Source organism: Lissotriton vulgaris, chromosome 4_1, assembly GCF_964263255.1.
Source record: "Lissotriton vulgaris chromosome 4_1, aLisVul1.2, whole genome shotgun sequence".
NCBI classification, from domain to species: Eukaryota; Metazoa; Chordata; class Amphibia; order Caudata; family Salamandridae; genus Lissotriton; species Lissotriton vulgaris.
The window spans coordinates 537,526,967-537,543,854 of record NC_141691.1 but is presented as its reverse complement, the minus strand read 5'-3'; the positions used below and the strand labels follow the sequence as shown (position 1 = coordinate 537,543,854).

The window sequence follows — 16,888 nt, the reverse complement described above, 5'->3', positions numbered from 1 at the left end:
TTTGCTGATTTCTTATCTGACAACATTCTTGACTTACACAGAGCATTTAATTGTGAATTTCTTTGAAAGAGGAATTCAGATTAATACATTTGACATGTCTTTCGAAAGATTCTACTTTGTGGTTATGGATCTACTTTAGAAAAACAGAGTGTAAATATCTGTGTGTCTTAATTTCAAGATTGTTATTTAAAAGTTCATCTCTTCTGTCCCCAAAATACACAATTTGATTCCTCAAGTTTTCTTTTAATGAAGGCTTTCCAATTAAAAAAGTTCCGTGTTCCCCTTATCAATAACAGTAAGATTTAAACAAGTAATATCTTGGATCAGCCTCTTGTGATGAGTTGAGAAAACAGAGTCAGCTCACAAAATATCTCATTATTTTGAGCCATTTTATTTCCATGTTTTCTAAAAGTTCTATCATTTGCTCACATCAAATAGACTTTAAAAATACAATCAATAAATCAATGTTTCACTCTACCCGTGTTAGATTTATGATATTTATGAATACACTTGACAGAAAAAGATTTGGTCATAAGTCATGAAAGTGGTCCCACTGAGATTTGAACTCGGATCCTTGGATTCAAAGTCCAAAGTGCTAACCATTACACCATGGAACCTCCCATGTGACAGGGGAGGAAATTGCTGCAGCAATGTGGACATTTCACATTTTTTATTTTCTACAGTCAAAGACAAACAGAATTATATAACTTTTCTATTCTGTTCAACTTTTGCCTATTGAACTATGTTAGGGAAGGATGTTGCACAAAGGACTCAAGTAACGCTATGACTCTGTTGAACAGTACTTTTTATGTGAGATAAGATTTTGCAATAAAAGATAAGATTCCCCCGTGAATGCAATCTCTTCTGCCAAAATGGAAAGCTCAACCTGGTACAGGTGGGTTGATGGTGTTATGCTTGTCAATCTGGACTCTGAAAACAGGGATCTAAGTACAAAGCTCAGTGGGACTTATCTAAACTTTACAATTTTTTTTCCATTCAGTTCTTAGAAGTATTAATTGGAAAAACATCTCATTTACTTATAAACTTGTACGTATCAACTTATATGTATGTATCTCCCTATATATCGCTATATGTCTATGTATATTTATCGGAAAATATAAATATATACATTATAAAAATACATATAATTAATAGAGGTGAAAATAATGAACAGTTGTTGCCTGTCCGCATTTGAAACATGAACCTCTTCTCCTTCCTCTTCTATATGTCCTGAAATTGAGATAGTCACTTTTTAATCAATTTTGATCTAACAACATAGTCGATTTGTACAAAGCATATCATACGATCTGTGAATAATTCTAAAAAAGAAAATTAGATCAGTACCTTTGAGGCCTCCAAGCAAAAGCTTATATTTCATGATTGCAGATCGACTGTTGAAAATCAGCATGAGAAATGTTTTATTTCACAATTTCCATACTAATATACAAAAAACATTTGTACTATCTGAATGATACCGTCATTGTGGTTCTCTAGGTTTGATTTAAGAACACATCTCTTTCAAAATGTGCTATATTCGCCTTATCAATAGTGTGGAAATCTTCAAAAAGGAATGCTGGGAATCAGCCCTCTGAAATGCATTTGAGAAAAACAGGATAGGATTTTGTAATGTCGCACTATTTTGTGTAGGAATGTGATGTTATGTGTATTATAAAGTTCGTATTTCTGTAACTTGTTCAAGCTGTTGGACATTTTGAAAGGAGTCAACATTTGTCTCTTTCAACCTACTGGTGTTGGATTGGAGCTATCAATAACAAAAGATGAAAGAAATGTAAAAGGTCGAGATTAGTAAAATAGTACCTCAAAGAATTGGACTGGTACCTTTGCATGCAAAGTCCAAAGTGCCAAGCGTTGCTCTTTGGAGCCACCCATGTGAGAGACAGAGAAATGGATGTAGTAGTTTGGAAATGTAGAATGTTTTAATATTCTTCAGTCAAATATGATCATTATTTTGTAAATTGCATTTCCTGATAAACGTTTGCACATTTAACACTGTTATGGAGAATGCAGCTGAAAAGAATTAAATCACATTATAGCTCTTTACACTATGAGCATTCAACTGAGATATCTTTTCATCAATGTAAGAAAAGCCCCCGCACTGATGCGCTCTCTTTTGTCTCAATGGAAAAATCCCTCATGTATGGCAGGGTTCCATGGTGTAATGGTTAGCACTCTGGACTCTGAATCCAGCGATCCGAGTTCAAATCTCGGTGGGACCTGCTTGAATTATGAGATTTAATATTTCACTAATTTCTTAGAATTTGGACTTGGAAAAACATAACGTCAAAGTTTTATACTGAAACTTATCAACGTATAAGTATGTATCTATGTACACATGGCTATATCCATCTAGATAGTGATAATACAATATAAAGAAATGAATTATTCATAAACATAAGTACTGAAGCTGAAAACTAAAAACTGTTCTTTCCCATCCACAATTTAAGCAAGAGGTTCTTTTCCTTTCTCATCTTTATGATCAGTAATAAGATAGTTCATTTTGCTGATTTCTTATCTGACAACATTCTTGACTTACACAGAGCATTTAATTGTGAATTTCTTTGAAAGAGGAATTCAGATTAATACATTTGACATGTCTTTCGAAAGATTCTACTTTGTGGTTATGGATCTACTTTAGAAAAACAGAGTGTAAATATCTGTGTGTCTTAATTTCAAGATTGTTATTTAAAAGTTCATCTCTTCTGTCCCCAAAATACACAATTTGATTCCTCAAGTTTTCTTTTAATGAAGGCTTTCCAATTAAAAAAGTTCCGTGTTCCCCTTATCAAAAACAGTAAGATTTAAACAAGTAATATCTTGGATCAGCCTCTTGTGATGAGTTGAGAAAACAGAGTCAGCTCACAAAATATCTCATTATTTTGAGCCATTTTATTTCCATGTTTTCTAAAAGTTCTATCATTTGCTCACATCAAATAGACTTTAAAAATACAATCAATAAATCAATGTTTCACTCTACCCGTGTTAGATTTATGATATTTATGAATACACTTGACAGAAAAAGATTTGGTCATAAGTCATGAAAGTGGTCCCACTGAGATTTGAACTCGGATCCTTGGATTCAAAGTCCAAAGTGCTAACCATTACACCATGGAACCTCCCATGTGACAGGGGAGGAAATTGCTGCAGCAATGTGGACATTTCACATTTTTTATTTTCTACAGTCAAAGACAAACAGAATTATATAACTTTTCTATTCTGTTCAACTTTTGCCTATTGAACTATGTTAGGGAAGGATGTTGCACAAAGGACTCAAGTAACGCTATGACTCTGTTGAACAGTACTTTTTATGTGAGATAAGATTTTGCAATAAAAGATAAGATTCCCCCGTGAATGCAATCTCTTCTGCCAAAATGGAAAGCTCAACCTGGTACAGGTGGGTTGATGGTGTTATGCTTGTCAATCTGGACTCTGAAAACAGGGATCTAAGTACAAAGCTCAGTGGGACTTATCTAAACTTTACGATTTTTTTTCCATTCAGTTCTTAGAAGTATTAATTGGAAAAACATCTCATTTACTTATAAACTTGTACGTATCAACTTATATGTATGTATCTCCCTATATATCGCTATATGTCTATGTATATTTATCGGAAAATATAAATATATACATTATAAAAATACATATAATTAATAGAGGTGAAAATAATGAACAGTTGTTGCCTGTCCGCATTTGAAACATGAGCCTCTTCTCCTTCCTCTTCTATATGTCCTGAAATTGAGATAGTCACTTTTTAATCAATTTTGATCTAACAACATAGTCGATTTGTACAAAGCATATCATACGATCTGTGAATAATTCTAAAAAAGAAAATTAGATCAGTACCTTTGAGGCCTCCAAGCAAAAGCTTATATTTCATGATTGCAGATCGACTGTTGAAAATCAGCATGAGAAATGTTTTATTTCACAATTTCCATACTAATATACAAAAAACATTTGTACTATCTGAATGATACCGTCATTGTGGTTCTCTAGGTTTGATTTAAGAACACATCTCTTTCAAAATGTGCTATATTCGCCTTATCAATAGTGTGGAAATCTTCAAAAAGGAATGCTGGGAATCAGCCCTCTGAAATGCATTTGAGAAAAACAGGATATGATTTTGTAATGTCGCACTATTTTGTGTAGGAATGTGATGTTATGTGTATTATAAAGTTCGTATTTCTGTAACTTGTTCAAGCTGTTGGACATTTTGAAAGGAGTCAACATTTGTCTCTTTCAACCTACTGGTGTTGGATTGGAGCTATCAATAACAAAAGATGACAGAAATGTAAAAGGTCGAGATTAGTAAAATAGTACCTCAAAGAATTGGACTGGTACCTTTGCATGCAAAGTCCAAAGTGCCAAGCGTTGCTCTTTGGAGCCACCCATGTGAGAGACAGAGAAATGGATGTAGTAGTTTGGAAATGTAGAATGTTTTAATATTCTTCAGTCAAATATGATCATTATTTTGTAAATTGCATTTCCTTATAAACGTTTGCACATTTAACACTGTTATGGAGAATGCAGCTGAAAAGAATCAAATCACATTATAGCTCTTTACACTATGAGCATTCAACTGAGATATCTTTTCATCAATGTAAGAAAAGCCCCCGCACTGATGCGCTCTCTTTTGTCTCAATGGAAAAATCCCTCATGTATGGCAGGGTTCCATGGTGTAATGGTTAGCACTCTGGACTCTGAATCCAGCGATCCGAGTTCAAATCTCGGTGGGACCTGCTTGAATTATGAGATTTAATATTTCACTAATTTCTTAGAATTTGGACTTGGAAAAACATAACGTCAAAGTTTTATACTGAAACTTATCAACGTATAAGTATGTATCTATGTACACATGGCTATATCCATCTAGATAGTGATAATACAATATAAAGAAATGAATTATTCATAAACATAAGTACTGAAGCTGAAAACTAAAAACTGTTCTTTCCCATCCACAATTTAAGCAAGAGGTTCTTTTCCTTTCTCATCTTTATGATCAGTAATAAGATAGTTCATTTTGCTGATTTCTTATCTGACAACATTCTTGACTTACACAGAGCATTTAATTGTGAATTTCTTTGAAAGAGGAATTCAGATTAATACATTTGACATGTCTTTCGAAAGATTCTACTTTGTGGTTATGGATCTACTTTAGAAAAACAGAGTGTAAATATCTGTGTGTCTTAATTTCAAGATTGTTATTTAAAAGTTCATCTCTTCTGTCCCCAAAATACACAATTTGATTCCTCAAGTTTTCTTTTAATGAAGGCTTTCCAATTAAAAAAGTTCTGTGTTCCCCTTATCAATAACAGTAAGATTTAAACAAGTAATATCTTGGATCAGCCTCTTGTGATGAGTTGAGAAAACAGAGTCAGCTCACAAAATATCTCATTATTTTGAGCCATTTTATTTCCATGTTTTCTAAAAGTTCTATCATTTGCTCACATCAAATAGACTTTAAAAATACAATCAATAAATCAATGTTTCACTCTACCCGTGTTAGATTTATGATATTTATGAATACACTTGACAGAAAAAGATTTGGTCATAAGTCATGAAAGTGGTCACACCGAGATTTGAACTCGGATCCTTGGATTCAAAGTCCAAAGTGCTAACCATTACACCATGGAACCTCCCATGTGACAGGGGAGGAAATTGCTGCAGCAATGTGGACATTTCACATTTTTTATTTTCTACAGTCAAAGACAAACAGAATTATATAACTTTTCTATTCTGTTCAACTTTTGCCTATTGAACTATGTTAGGGAAGGATGTTGCACAAAGGACTCAAGTAACGCTATGACTCTGTTGAACAGTACTTTTTATGTGAGATAAGATTTTGCAATAAAAGATAAGATTCCCCCGTGAATGCAATCTCTTCTGCCAAAATGGAAAGCTCAACCTGGTACAGGTGGGTTGATGGTGTTATGCTTGTCAATCTGGACTCTGAAAACAGGGATCTAAGTACAAAGCTCAGTGGGACTTATCTAAACTTTACGATTTTTTTTCCATTCAGTTCTTAGAAGTATTAATTGGAAAAACATCTCATTTACTTATAAACTTGTACGTATCAACTTATATGTATGTATCTCCCTATATATCGCTATATGTCTATGTATATTTATCGGAAAATATAAATATATACATTATAAAAATACATATAATTAATAGAGGTGAAAATAATGAACAGTTGTTGCCTCTCCGCATTTGAAACATGAGCCTCTTCTCCTTCCTCTTCTATATGTCCTGAAATTGAGATAGTCACTTTTTAATCAATTTTGATCTAACAACATAGTTGATTTGTACAAAGCATATCATACGATCTGTGAATAATTCTAAAAAAGAAAATTAGATCAGTACCTTTGAGGCCTCCAAGCAAAAGCTTATATTTCATGATTGCAGATCGACTGTTGAAAATCAGCATGAGAAATGTTTTATTTCACAATTTCCATACTAATATACAAAAAACATTTGTACTATCTGAATGATACCGTCATTGTGGTTCTCTAGGTTTGATTTAAGAACACATCTCTTTCAAAATGTGCTATATTCGCCTTATCAATAGTGTGGAAATCTTCAAAAAGGAATGCTGGGAATCAGCCCTCTGAAATGCATTTGAGAAAAACAGGATAGGATTGTGTAATGTCGCACTATTTTGTGTAGGAATGTGATGTTATGTGTATTATAAAGTTCATATTTCTGTAACTTGTTCAAGCTGTTGGACATTTTGAAAGGAGTCAACGTTTGTCTCTTTCAACCTACTGGTGTTGGATTGGAGCTATCAATAACAAAAGATGACAGAAATGTAAAAGGTCGAGATTAGTAAAATAGTACCTCAAAGAATTGGACTGGTACCTTTGCATGCAAAGTCCAAAGTGCCAAGCGTTGCTCTTTGGAGCCACCCATGTGAGAGACAGAGAAATGGATGTAGTAGTTTGGAAATGTAGAATGTTTTAATATTCTTCAGTCAAATATGATCATTATTTTGTAAATTGCATTTCCTGATAAACGTTTGCACATTTAACACTGTTATGGAGAATGCAGCTGAAAAGAATCAAATCACATTATAGCTCTTTACACTATGAGCATTCAACTGAGATATCTTTTCATCAATGTAAGAAAAGCCCCCGCACTGATGCGCTCTCTTTTGTCTCAATGGAAAAATCCCTCATGTATGGCAGGGTTCCATGGTGTAATGGCTAGCACTCTGGACTCTGAATCCAGCGATCCGAGTTCAAATCTCGGTGGGACCTGCTTGAATTATGAGATTTAATATTTCACTAATTTCTTAGAATTTGGACTTGGAAAAACATAACGTCAAAGTTTTATACTGAAACTTATCAACGTATAAGTATGTATCTATGTACACATGGCTATATCCATCTAGATAGTGATAATACAATATAAAGAAATGAATTATTCATAAACATAAGTACTGAAGCTGAAAACTAAAAACTGTTCTTTCCCATCCACAATTTAAGCAAGAGGTTCTTTTCCTTTCTCATCTTTATGATCAGTAATAAGATAGTTCATTTTGCTGATTTCTTATCTGACAACATTCTTGACTTACACAGAGCATTTAATTGTGAATTTCTTTGAAAGAGGAATTCAGATTAATACATTTGACATGTCTTTCGAAAGATTCTACTTTGTGGTTATGGATCTACTTTAGAAAAACAGAGTGTAAATATCTGTGTGTCTTAATTTCAAGATTGTTATTTAAAAGTTCATCTCTTCTGTCCCCAAAATACACAATTTGATTCCTCAAGTTTTCTTTTAATGAAGGCTTTCCAATTAAAAAAGTTCCGTGTTCCCCTTATCAATAACAGTAAGATTTAAACAAGTAATATCTTGGATCAGCCTCTTGTGATGAGTTGAGAAAAGAGAGTCAGCTCACAAAATATCTCATTATTTTGAGCCATTTTATTTCCATGTTTTCTAAAAGTTCTATCATTTGCTCACATCAAATAGACTTTAAAAATACAATCAATAAATCAATGTTTCACTCTACCCGTGTTAGATTTATGATATTTATGAATACACTTGACAGAAAAAGATTTGGTCATAAGTCATGAAAGTGGTCCCACCGAGATTTGAACTCGGATCCTTGGATTCAAAGTCCAAAGTGCTAACCATTACACCATGGAACCTCCCATGTGACAGGGGAGGAAATTGCTGCAGCAATGTGGACATTTCACATTTTTTATTTTCTACAGTCAAAGACAAACAGAATTATATAACTTTTCTATTCTGTTCAACTTTTGCCTATTGAACTATGTTAGGGAAGGATGTTGCACAAAGGACTCAAGTAACGCTATGACTCTGTTGAACAGTACTTTTTATGTGAGATAAGATTTTGCAATAAAAGATAAGATTCCCCCGTGAATGCAATCTCTTCTGCCAAAATGGAAAGCTCAACCTGGTACAGGTGGGTTGATGGTGTTATGCTTGTCAATCTGGACTCTGAAAACAGGGATCTAAGTACAAAGCTCAGTGGGACTTATCTAAACTTTACGATTTTTTTTCCATTCAGTTCTTAGAAGTATTAATTGGAAAAACATCTCATTTACTTATAAACTTGTACGTATCAACTTATATGTATGTATCTCCCTATATATCGCTATATGTCTATGTATATTTATCGGAAAATATAAATATATACATTATAAAAATACATATAATTAATAGAGGTGAAAATAATGAACAGTTGTTGCCTCTCCGCATTTGAAACATGAGCTTCTTCTCCTTCCTCTTCTATATGTCCTGAAATTGAGATAGTCACTTTTTAATCAATTTTGATCTAACAACATAGTTGATTTGTACAAAGCATATCATACGATCTGTGAATAATTCTAAAAAAGAAAATTAGATCAGTACCTTTGAGGCCTCCAAGCAAAAGCTTATATTTCATGATTGCAGATCGACTGTTGAAAATCAGCATGAGAAATGTTTTATTTCACAATTTCCATACTAATATACAAAAAACATTTGTACTATCTGAATGATACCGTCATTGTGGTTCTCTAGGTTTGATTTAAGAACACATCTCTTTCAAAATGTGCTATGTTCGCCTTATCAATAGTGTGGAAATCTTCAAAAAGGAATGCTGGGAATCAGCCCTCTGAAATGCATTTGAGAAAAACAGGATAGGATTTTGTAATGTCGCACTATTTTGTGTAGGAATGTGATGTTATGTGTATTATAAAGTTCGTATTTCTGTAACTTGTTCAAGCTGTTGGACATTTTGAAAGGAGTCAACATTTGTCTCTTTCAACCTACTGGTGTTGGATTGGAGCTATCAATAACAAAAGATGACAGAAATGTAAAAGGTCGAGATTAGTAAAATAGTACCTCAAAGAATTGGACTGGTACCTTTGCATGCAAAGTCCAAAGTGCCAAGCGTTGCTCTTTGGAGCCACCCATGTGAGAGACAGAGAAATGGATGTAGTAGTTTGGAAATGTAGAATGTTTTAATATTCTTCAGTCAAATATGATCATTATTTTGTAAATTGCATTTCCTGATAAACGTTTGCACATTTAACACTGTTATGGAGAATGCAGCTGAAAAGAATCAAATCACATTATAGCTCTTTACACTATGAGCATTCAACTGAGATATCTTTTCATCAATGTAAGAAAAGCCCCCGCACTGATGCGCTCTCTTTTGTCTCAATGGAAAAATCCCTCATGTATGGCAGGGTTCCATGGTGTAATGGTTAGCACTCTGGACTCTGAATCCAGCGATCTGAGTTCAAATCTCGGTGGGACCTGCTTGAATTATGAGATATAATATTTCACTAATTTCTTAGAATTTGGACTTGGAAAAACATAACGTCAAAGTTTTATACTGAAACTTATCAACGTATAAGTATGTATCTATGTACACATGGCTATATCCATCTAGATAGTGATAATACAATATAAAGAAATGAATTATTCATAAACATAAGTACTGAAGCTGAAAACTAAAAACTGTTCTTTCCCATCCACAATTTAAGCAAGAGGTTCTTTTCCTTTCTCATCTTTATGATCAGTAATAAGATAGTTCATTTTGCTGATTTCTTATCTGACAACATTCTTGACTTACACAGTGCATTTAATTGTGAATTTCTTTGAAAGAGGAATTCAGATTAATACATTTGACATGTCTTTCGAAAGATTCTACTTTGTGGTTATGGATCTACTTTAGAAAAACAGAGTGTAAATATCTGTGTGTCTTAATTTCAAGATTGTTATTTAAAAGTTCATCTCTTCTGTCCCCAAAATACACAATTTGATTCCTCAAGTTTTCTTTTAATGAAGGCTTTCCAATTAAAAAAGTTCCGTGTTCCCCTTATCAATAACAGTAAGATTTAAACAAGTAATATCTTGGATCAGCCTCTTGTGATGAGTTGAGAAAACAGAGTCAGCTCACAAAATATCTCATTATTTTGAGCCATTTTATTTCCATGTTTTCTAAAAGTTCTATCATTTGCTCACATCAAATAGACTTTAAAAATACAATCAATAAATCAATGTTTCACTCTACCCGTGTTAGATTTATGATATTTATGAATACACTTGACAGAAAAAGATTTGGTCATAAGTCATGAAAGTGGTCCCACCGAGATTTGAACTCGGATCCTTGGATTCAAAGTCCAAAGTGCTAACCATTACACCATGGAACCTCCCATGTGACAGGGGAGGAAATTGCTGCAGCAATGTGGACATTTCACATTTTTTATTTTCTACAGTCAAAGACAAACAGAATTATATAACTTTTCTATTCTGTTCAACTTTTGCCTATTGAACTATGTTAGGGAAGGATGTTGCACAAAGGACTCAAGTAACGCTATGACTCTGTTGAACAGTACTTTTTATGTGAGATAAGATTTTGCAATAAAAGATAAGATTCCCCCGTGAATGCAATCTCTTCTGCCAAAATGGAAAGCTCAACCTGGTACAGGTGGGTTGATGGTGTTATGCTTGTCAATCTGGACTCTGAAAACAGGGATCTAAGTACAAAGCTCAGTGGGACTTATCTAAACTTTACGATTTTTTTTCCATTCAGTTCTTAGAAGTATTAATTGGAAAAACATCTCATTTACTTATAAACTTGTACGTATCAACTTATATGTATGTATCTCCCTATATATCGCTATATGTCTATGTATATTTATCGGAAAATATAAATATATACATTATAAAAATACATATAATTAACAGAGGTGAAAATAATGAACAGTTGTTGCCTGTCCGCATTTGAAACATGAGCCTCTTCTCCTTCCTCTTCTATATGTCCTGAAATTGAGATAGTCACTTTTTAATCAATTTTGATCTAACAACATAGTCGATTTGTACAAAGCATATCATACGATCTGTGAATAATTCTAAAAAAGAAAATTAGATCAGTACCTTTGAGGCCTCCAAGCAAAAGCTTATATTTCATGATTGCAGATCGACTGTTGAAAATCAGCATGAGAAATGTTTTATTTCACAATTTCCATACTAATATACAAAAAACATTTGTACTATCTGAATGATACCGTCATTGTGGTTCTCTAGGTTTGATTTAAGAACACATCTCTTTCAAAATGTGCTATATTCGCCTTATCAATAGTGTGGAAATCTTCAAAAAGGAATGCTGGGAATCAGCCCTCTGAAATGCATTTGAGAAAAACAGGATAGGATTTTGTAATGTCGCACTATTTTGTGTAGGAATGTGATGTTATGTGTATTATAAAGTTCGTATTTCTGTAACTTGTTCAAGCTGTTGGACATTTTGAAAGGAGTCAACATTTGTCTCTTTCAACCTACTGGTGTTGGATTGGAGCTATCAATAACAAAAGATGAAAGAAATGTAAAAGGTCGAGATTAGTAAAATAGTACCTCAAAGAATTGGACTGGTACCTTTGCATGCAAAGTCCAAAGTGCCAAGCGTTGCTCTTTGGAGCCACCCATGTGAGAGACAGAGAAATGGATGTAGTAGTTTGGAAATGTAGAATGTTTTAATATTCTTCAGTCAAATATGATCATTATTTTGTAAATTGCATTTCCTGATAAACGTTTGCACATTTAACACTGTTATGGAGAATGCAGCTGAAAAGAATCAAATCACATTATAGCTCTTTACACTATGAGCATTCAACTGAGATATCTTTTCATCAATGTAAGAAAAGCCCCCGCACTGATGCGCTCTCTTTTGTCTCAATGGAAAAATCCCTCATGTATGGCAGGGTTCCATGGTGTAATGGCTAGCACTCTGGACTCTGAATCCAGCGATCCGAGTTCAAATCTCGGTGGGACCTGCTTGAATTATGAGATTTAATATTTCACTAATTTCTTAGAATTTGGACTTGGAAAAACATAACGTCAAAGTTTTATACTGAAACTTATCAACGTATAAGTATGTATCTATGTACACATGGCTATATCCATCTAGATAGTGATAATACAATATAAAGAAATGAATTATTCATAAACATAAGTACTGAAGCTGAAAACTAAAAACTGTTCTTTCCCATCCACAATTTAAGCAAGAGGTTCTTTTCCTTTCTCATCTTTATGATCAGTAATAAGATAGTTCATTTTGCTGATTTCTTATCTGACAACATTCTTGACTTACACAGAGCATTTAATTGTGAATTTCTTTGAAAGAGGAATTCAGATTAATACATTTGACATGTCTTTCGAAAGATTCTACTTTGTGGTTATGGATCTACTTTAGAAAAACAGAGTGTAAATATCTGTGTGTCTTAATTTCAAGATTGTTATTTAAAAGTTCATCTCTTCTGTCCCCAAAATACACAATTTGATTCCTCAAGTTTTCTTTTAATGAAGGCTTTCCAATTAAAAAAGTTCCGTGTTCCCCTTATCAATAACAGTAAGATTTAAACAAGTAATATCTTGGATCAGCCTCTTGTGATGAGTTGAGAAAAGAGAGTCAGCTCACAAAATATCTCATTATTTTGAGCCATTTTATTTCCATGTTTTCTAAAAGTTCTATCATTTGCTCACATCAAATAGACTTTAAAAATACAATCAATAAATCAATGTTTCACTCTACCCGTGTTAGATTTATGATATTTATGAATACACTTGACAGAAAAAGATTTGGTCATAAGTCATGAAAGTGGTCCCACCGAGATTTGAACTCGGATCCTTGGATTCAAAGTCCAAAGTGCTAACCATTACACCATGGAACCTCCCATGTGACAGGGGAGGAAATTGCTGCAGCAATGTGGACATTTCACATTTTTTATTTTCTACAGTCAAAGACAAACAGAATTATATAACTTTTCTATTCTGTTCAACTTTTGCCTATTGAACTATGTTAGGGAAGGATGTTGCACAAAGGACTCAAGTAACGCTATGACTCTGTTGAACAGTACTTTTTATGTGAGATAAGATTTTGCAATAAAAGATAAGATTCCCCCGTGAATGCAATCTCTTCTGCCAAAATGGAAAGCTCAACCTGGTACAGGTGGGTTGATGGTGTTATGCTTGTCAATCTGGACTCTGAAAACAGGGATCTAAGTACAAAGCTCAGTGGGACTTATCTAAACTTTACGATTTTTTTTCCATTCAGTTCTTAGAAGTATTAATTGGAAAAACATCTCATTTACTTATAAACTTGTACGTATCAACTTATATGTATGTATCTCCCTATATATCGCTATATGTCTATGTATATTTATCGGAAAATATAAATATATACATTATAAAAATACATATAATTAATAGAGGTGAAAATAATGAACAGTTGTTGCCTCTCCGCATTTGAAACATGAGCTTCTTCTCCTTCCTCTTCTATATGTCCTGAAATTGAGATAGTCACTTTTTAATCAATTTTGATCTAACAACATAGTTGATTTGTACAAAGCATATCATACGATCTGTGAATAATTCTAAAAAAGAAAATTAGATCAGTACCTTTGAGGCCTCCAAGCAAAAGCTTATATTTCATGATTGCAGATCGACTGTTGAAAATCAGCATGAGAAATGTTTTATTTCACAATTTCCATACTAATATACAAAAAACATTTGTACTATCTGAATGATACCGTCATTGTGGTTCTCTAGGTTTGATTTAAGAACACATCTCTTTCAAAATGTGCTATGTTCGCCTTATCAATAGTGTGGAAATCTTCAAAAAGGAATGCTGGGAATCAGCCCTCTGAAATGCATTTGAGAAAAACAGGATAGGATTTTGTAATGTCGCACTATTTTGTGTAGGAATGTGATGTTATGTGTATTATAAAGTTCGTATTTCTGTAACTTGTTCAAGCTGTTGGACATTTTGAAAGGAGTCAACATTTGTCTCTTTCAACCTACTGGTGTTGGATTGGAGCTATCAATAACAAAAGATGACAGAAATGTAAAAGGTCGAGATTAGTAAAATAGTACCTCAAAGAATTGGACTGGTACCTTTGCATGCAAAGTCCAAAGTGCCAAGCGTTGCTCTTTGGAGCCACCCATGTGAGAGACAGAGAAATGGATGTAGTAGTTTGGAAATGTAGAATGTTTTAATATTCTTCAGTCAAATATGATCATTATTTTGTAAATTGCATTTCCTGATAAACGTTTGCACATTTAACACTGTTATGGAGAATGCAGCTGAAAAGAATCAAATCACATTATAGCTCTTTACACTATGAGCATTCAACTGAGATATCTTTTCATCAATGTAAGAAAAGCCCCCGCACTGATGCGCTCTCTTTTGTCTCAATGGAAAAATCCCTCATGTATGGCAGGGTTCCATGGTGTAATGGTTAGCACTCTGGACTCTGAATCCAGCGATCTGAGTTCAAATCTCGGTGGGACCTGCTTGAATTATGAGATATAATATTTCACTAATTTCTTAGAATTTGGACTTGGAAAAACATAACGTCAAAGTTTTATACTGAAACTTATCAACGTATAAGTATGTATCTATGTACACATGGCTATATCCATCTAGATAGTGATAATACAATATAAAGAAATGAATTATTCATAAACATAAGTACTGAAGCTGAAAACTAAAAACTGTTCTTTCCCATCCACAATTTAAGCAAGAGGTTCTTTTCCTTTCTCATCTTTATGATCAGTAATAAGATAGTTCATTTTGCTGATTTCTTATCTGACAACATTCTTGACTTACACAGTGCATTTAATTGTGAATTTCTTTGAAAGAGGAATTCAGATTAATACATTTGACATGTCTTTCGAAAGATTCTACTTTGTGGTTATGGATCTACTTTAGAAAAACAGAGTGTAAATATCTGTGTGTCTTAATTTCAAGATTGTTATTTAAAAGTTCATCTCTTCTGTCCCCAAAATACACAATTTGATTCCTCAAGTTTTCTTTTAATGAAGGCTTTCCAATTAAAAAAGTTCCGTGTTCCCCTTATCAATAACAGTAAGATTTAAACAAGTAATATCTTGGATCAGCCTCTTGTGATGAGTTGAGAAAACAGAGTCAGCTCACAAAATATCTCATTATTTTGAGCCATTTTATTTCCATGTTTTCTAAAAGTTCTATCATTTGCTCACATCAAATAGACTTTAAAAATACAATCAATAAATCAATGTTTCACTCTACCCGTGTTAGATTTATGATATTTATGAATACACTTGACAGAAAAAGATTTGGTCATAAGTCATGAAAGTGGTCCCACCGAGATTTGAACTCGGATCCTTGGATTCAAAGTCCAAAGTGCTAACCATTACACCATGGAACCTCCCATGTGACAGGGGAGGAAATTGCTGCAGCAATGTGGACATTTCACATTTTTTATTTTCTACAGTCAAAGACAAACAGAATTATATAACTTTTCTATTCTGTTCAACTTTTGCCTATTGAACTATGTTAGGGAAGGATGTTGCACAAAGGACTCAAGTAACGCTATGACTCTGTTGAACAGTACTTTTTATGTGAGATAAGATTTTGCAATAAAAGATAAGATTCCCCCGTGAATGCAATCTCTTCTGCCAAAATGGAAAGCTCAACCTGGTACAGGTGGGTTGATGGTGTTATGCTTGTCAATCTGGACTCTGAAAACAGGGATCTAAGTACAAAGCTCAGTGGGACTTATCTAAACTTTACGATTTTTTTTCCATTCAGTTCTTAGAAGTATTAATTGGAAAAACATCTCATTTACTTATAAACTTGTACGTATCAACTTATATGTATGTATCTCCCTATATATCGCTATATGTCTATGTATATTTATCGGAAAATATAAATATATACATTATAAAAATACATATAATTAATAGAGGTGAAAATAATGAACAGTTGTTGCCTCTCCGCATTTGAAACATGAGCTTCTTCTCCTTCCTCTTCTATATGTCCTGAAATTGAGATAGTCACTTTTTAATCAATTTTGATCTAACAACATAGTTGATTTGTACAAAGCATATCATACGATCTGTGAATAATTCTAAAAAAGAAAATTAGATCAGTACCTTTGAGGCCTCCAAGCAAAAGCTTATATTTCATGATTGCAGATCGACTGTTGAAAATCAGCATGAGAAATGTTTTATTTCACAATTTCCATACTAATATACAAAAAACATTTGTACTATCTGAATGATACCGTCATTGTGGTTCTCTAGGTTTGATTTAAGAACACATCTCTTTCAAAATGTGCTATGTTCGCCTTATCAATAGTGTGGAAATCTTCAAAAAGGAATGCTGGGAATCAGCCCTCTGAAATGCATTTGAGAAAAACAGGATAGGATTTTGTAATGTCGCACTATTTTGTGTAGGAATGTGATGTTATGTGTATTATAAAGTTCGTATTTCTGTAACTTGTTCAAGCTGTTGGACATTTTGAAAGGAGTCAACATTTGTCTCTTTCAACCTACTGGTGTTGGATTGGAGCTATCAATAACAAAAGATGACAGA

General features: G+C 33.4%; 12 non-coding genes across 12 annotated transcripts; 6 read left to right on the top strand and 6 right to left on the bottom strand.

Moving 5' to 3' along the window:
- Positions 1-545: 545 nt before the first annotated feature.
- Positions 546-617, bottom strand: TRNAQ-UUG (transfer RNA glutamine (anticodon UUG)). Its single transcript has one exon. It is a non-coding gene; the product is annotated as a tRNA-Gln (tRNA).
- A 1,548-nt stretch (positions 618-2,165) lies between these two features.
- On the top strand, positions 2,166-2,237 carry TRNAQ-CUG (transfer RNA glutamine (anticodon CUG)). The gene has a single exon. It is a non-coding gene; the product is annotated as a tRNA-Gln (tRNA).
- Positions 2,238-3,062: 825 nt separating this feature from the next.
- TRNAQ-UUG (transfer RNA glutamine (anticodon UUG)) lies at positions 3,063-3,134 on the bottom strand. Its single transcript has one exon. It is a non-coding gene; the product is annotated as a tRNA-Gln (tRNA).
- Positions 3,135-4,682: 1,548 nt separating this feature from the next.
- On the top strand, positions 4,683-4,754 carry TRNAQ-CUG (transfer RNA glutamine (anticodon CUG)). Its single transcript has one exon. It is a non-coding gene; the product is annotated as a tRNA-Gln (tRNA).
- A 2,445-nt stretch (positions 4,755-7,199) lies between these two features.
- Positions 7,200-7,271, top strand: TRNAQ-CUG (transfer RNA glutamine (anticodon CUG)). The gene has a single exon. It is a non-coding gene; the product is annotated as a tRNA-Gln (tRNA).
- Positions 7,272-8,096: 825 nt separating this feature from the next.
- Positions 8,097-8,168, bottom strand: TRNAQ-UUG (transfer RNA glutamine (anticodon UUG)). Its single transcript has one exon. It is a non-coding gene; the product is annotated as a tRNA-Gln (tRNA).
- Positions 8,169-9,716: 1,548 nt separating this feature from the next.
- TRNAQ-CUG (transfer RNA glutamine (anticodon CUG)) lies at positions 9,717-9,788 on the top strand. Its single transcript has one exon. It is a non-coding gene; the product is annotated as a tRNA-Gln (tRNA).
- Positions 9,789-10,613: 825 nt separating this feature from the next.
- Positions 10,614-10,685, bottom strand: TRNAQ-UUG (transfer RNA glutamine (anticodon UUG)). The gene has a single exon. It is a non-coding gene; the product is annotated as a tRNA-Gln (tRNA).
- A 1,548-nt stretch (positions 10,686-12,233) lies between these two features.
- TRNAQ-CUG (transfer RNA glutamine (anticodon CUG)) lies at positions 12,234-12,305 on the top strand. The gene has a single exon. It is a non-coding gene; the product is annotated as a tRNA-Gln (tRNA).
- An 825-nt stretch (positions 12,306-13,130) lies between these two features.
- Positions 13,131-13,202, bottom strand: TRNAQ-UUG (transfer RNA glutamine (anticodon UUG)). Its single transcript has one exon. It is a non-coding gene; the product is annotated as a tRNA-Gln (tRNA).
- A 1,548-nt stretch (positions 13,203-14,750) lies between these two features.
- Positions 14,751-14,822, top strand: TRNAQ-CUG (transfer RNA glutamine (anticodon CUG)). The gene has a single exon. It is a non-coding gene; the product is annotated as a tRNA-Gln (tRNA).
- Positions 14,823-15,647: 825 nt separating this feature from the next.
- On the bottom strand, positions 15,648-15,719 carry TRNAQ-UUG (transfer RNA glutamine (anticodon UUG)). The gene has a single exon. It is a non-coding gene; the product is annotated as a tRNA-Gln (tRNA).
- Positions 15,720-16,888: the final 1,169 nt, after the last annotated feature.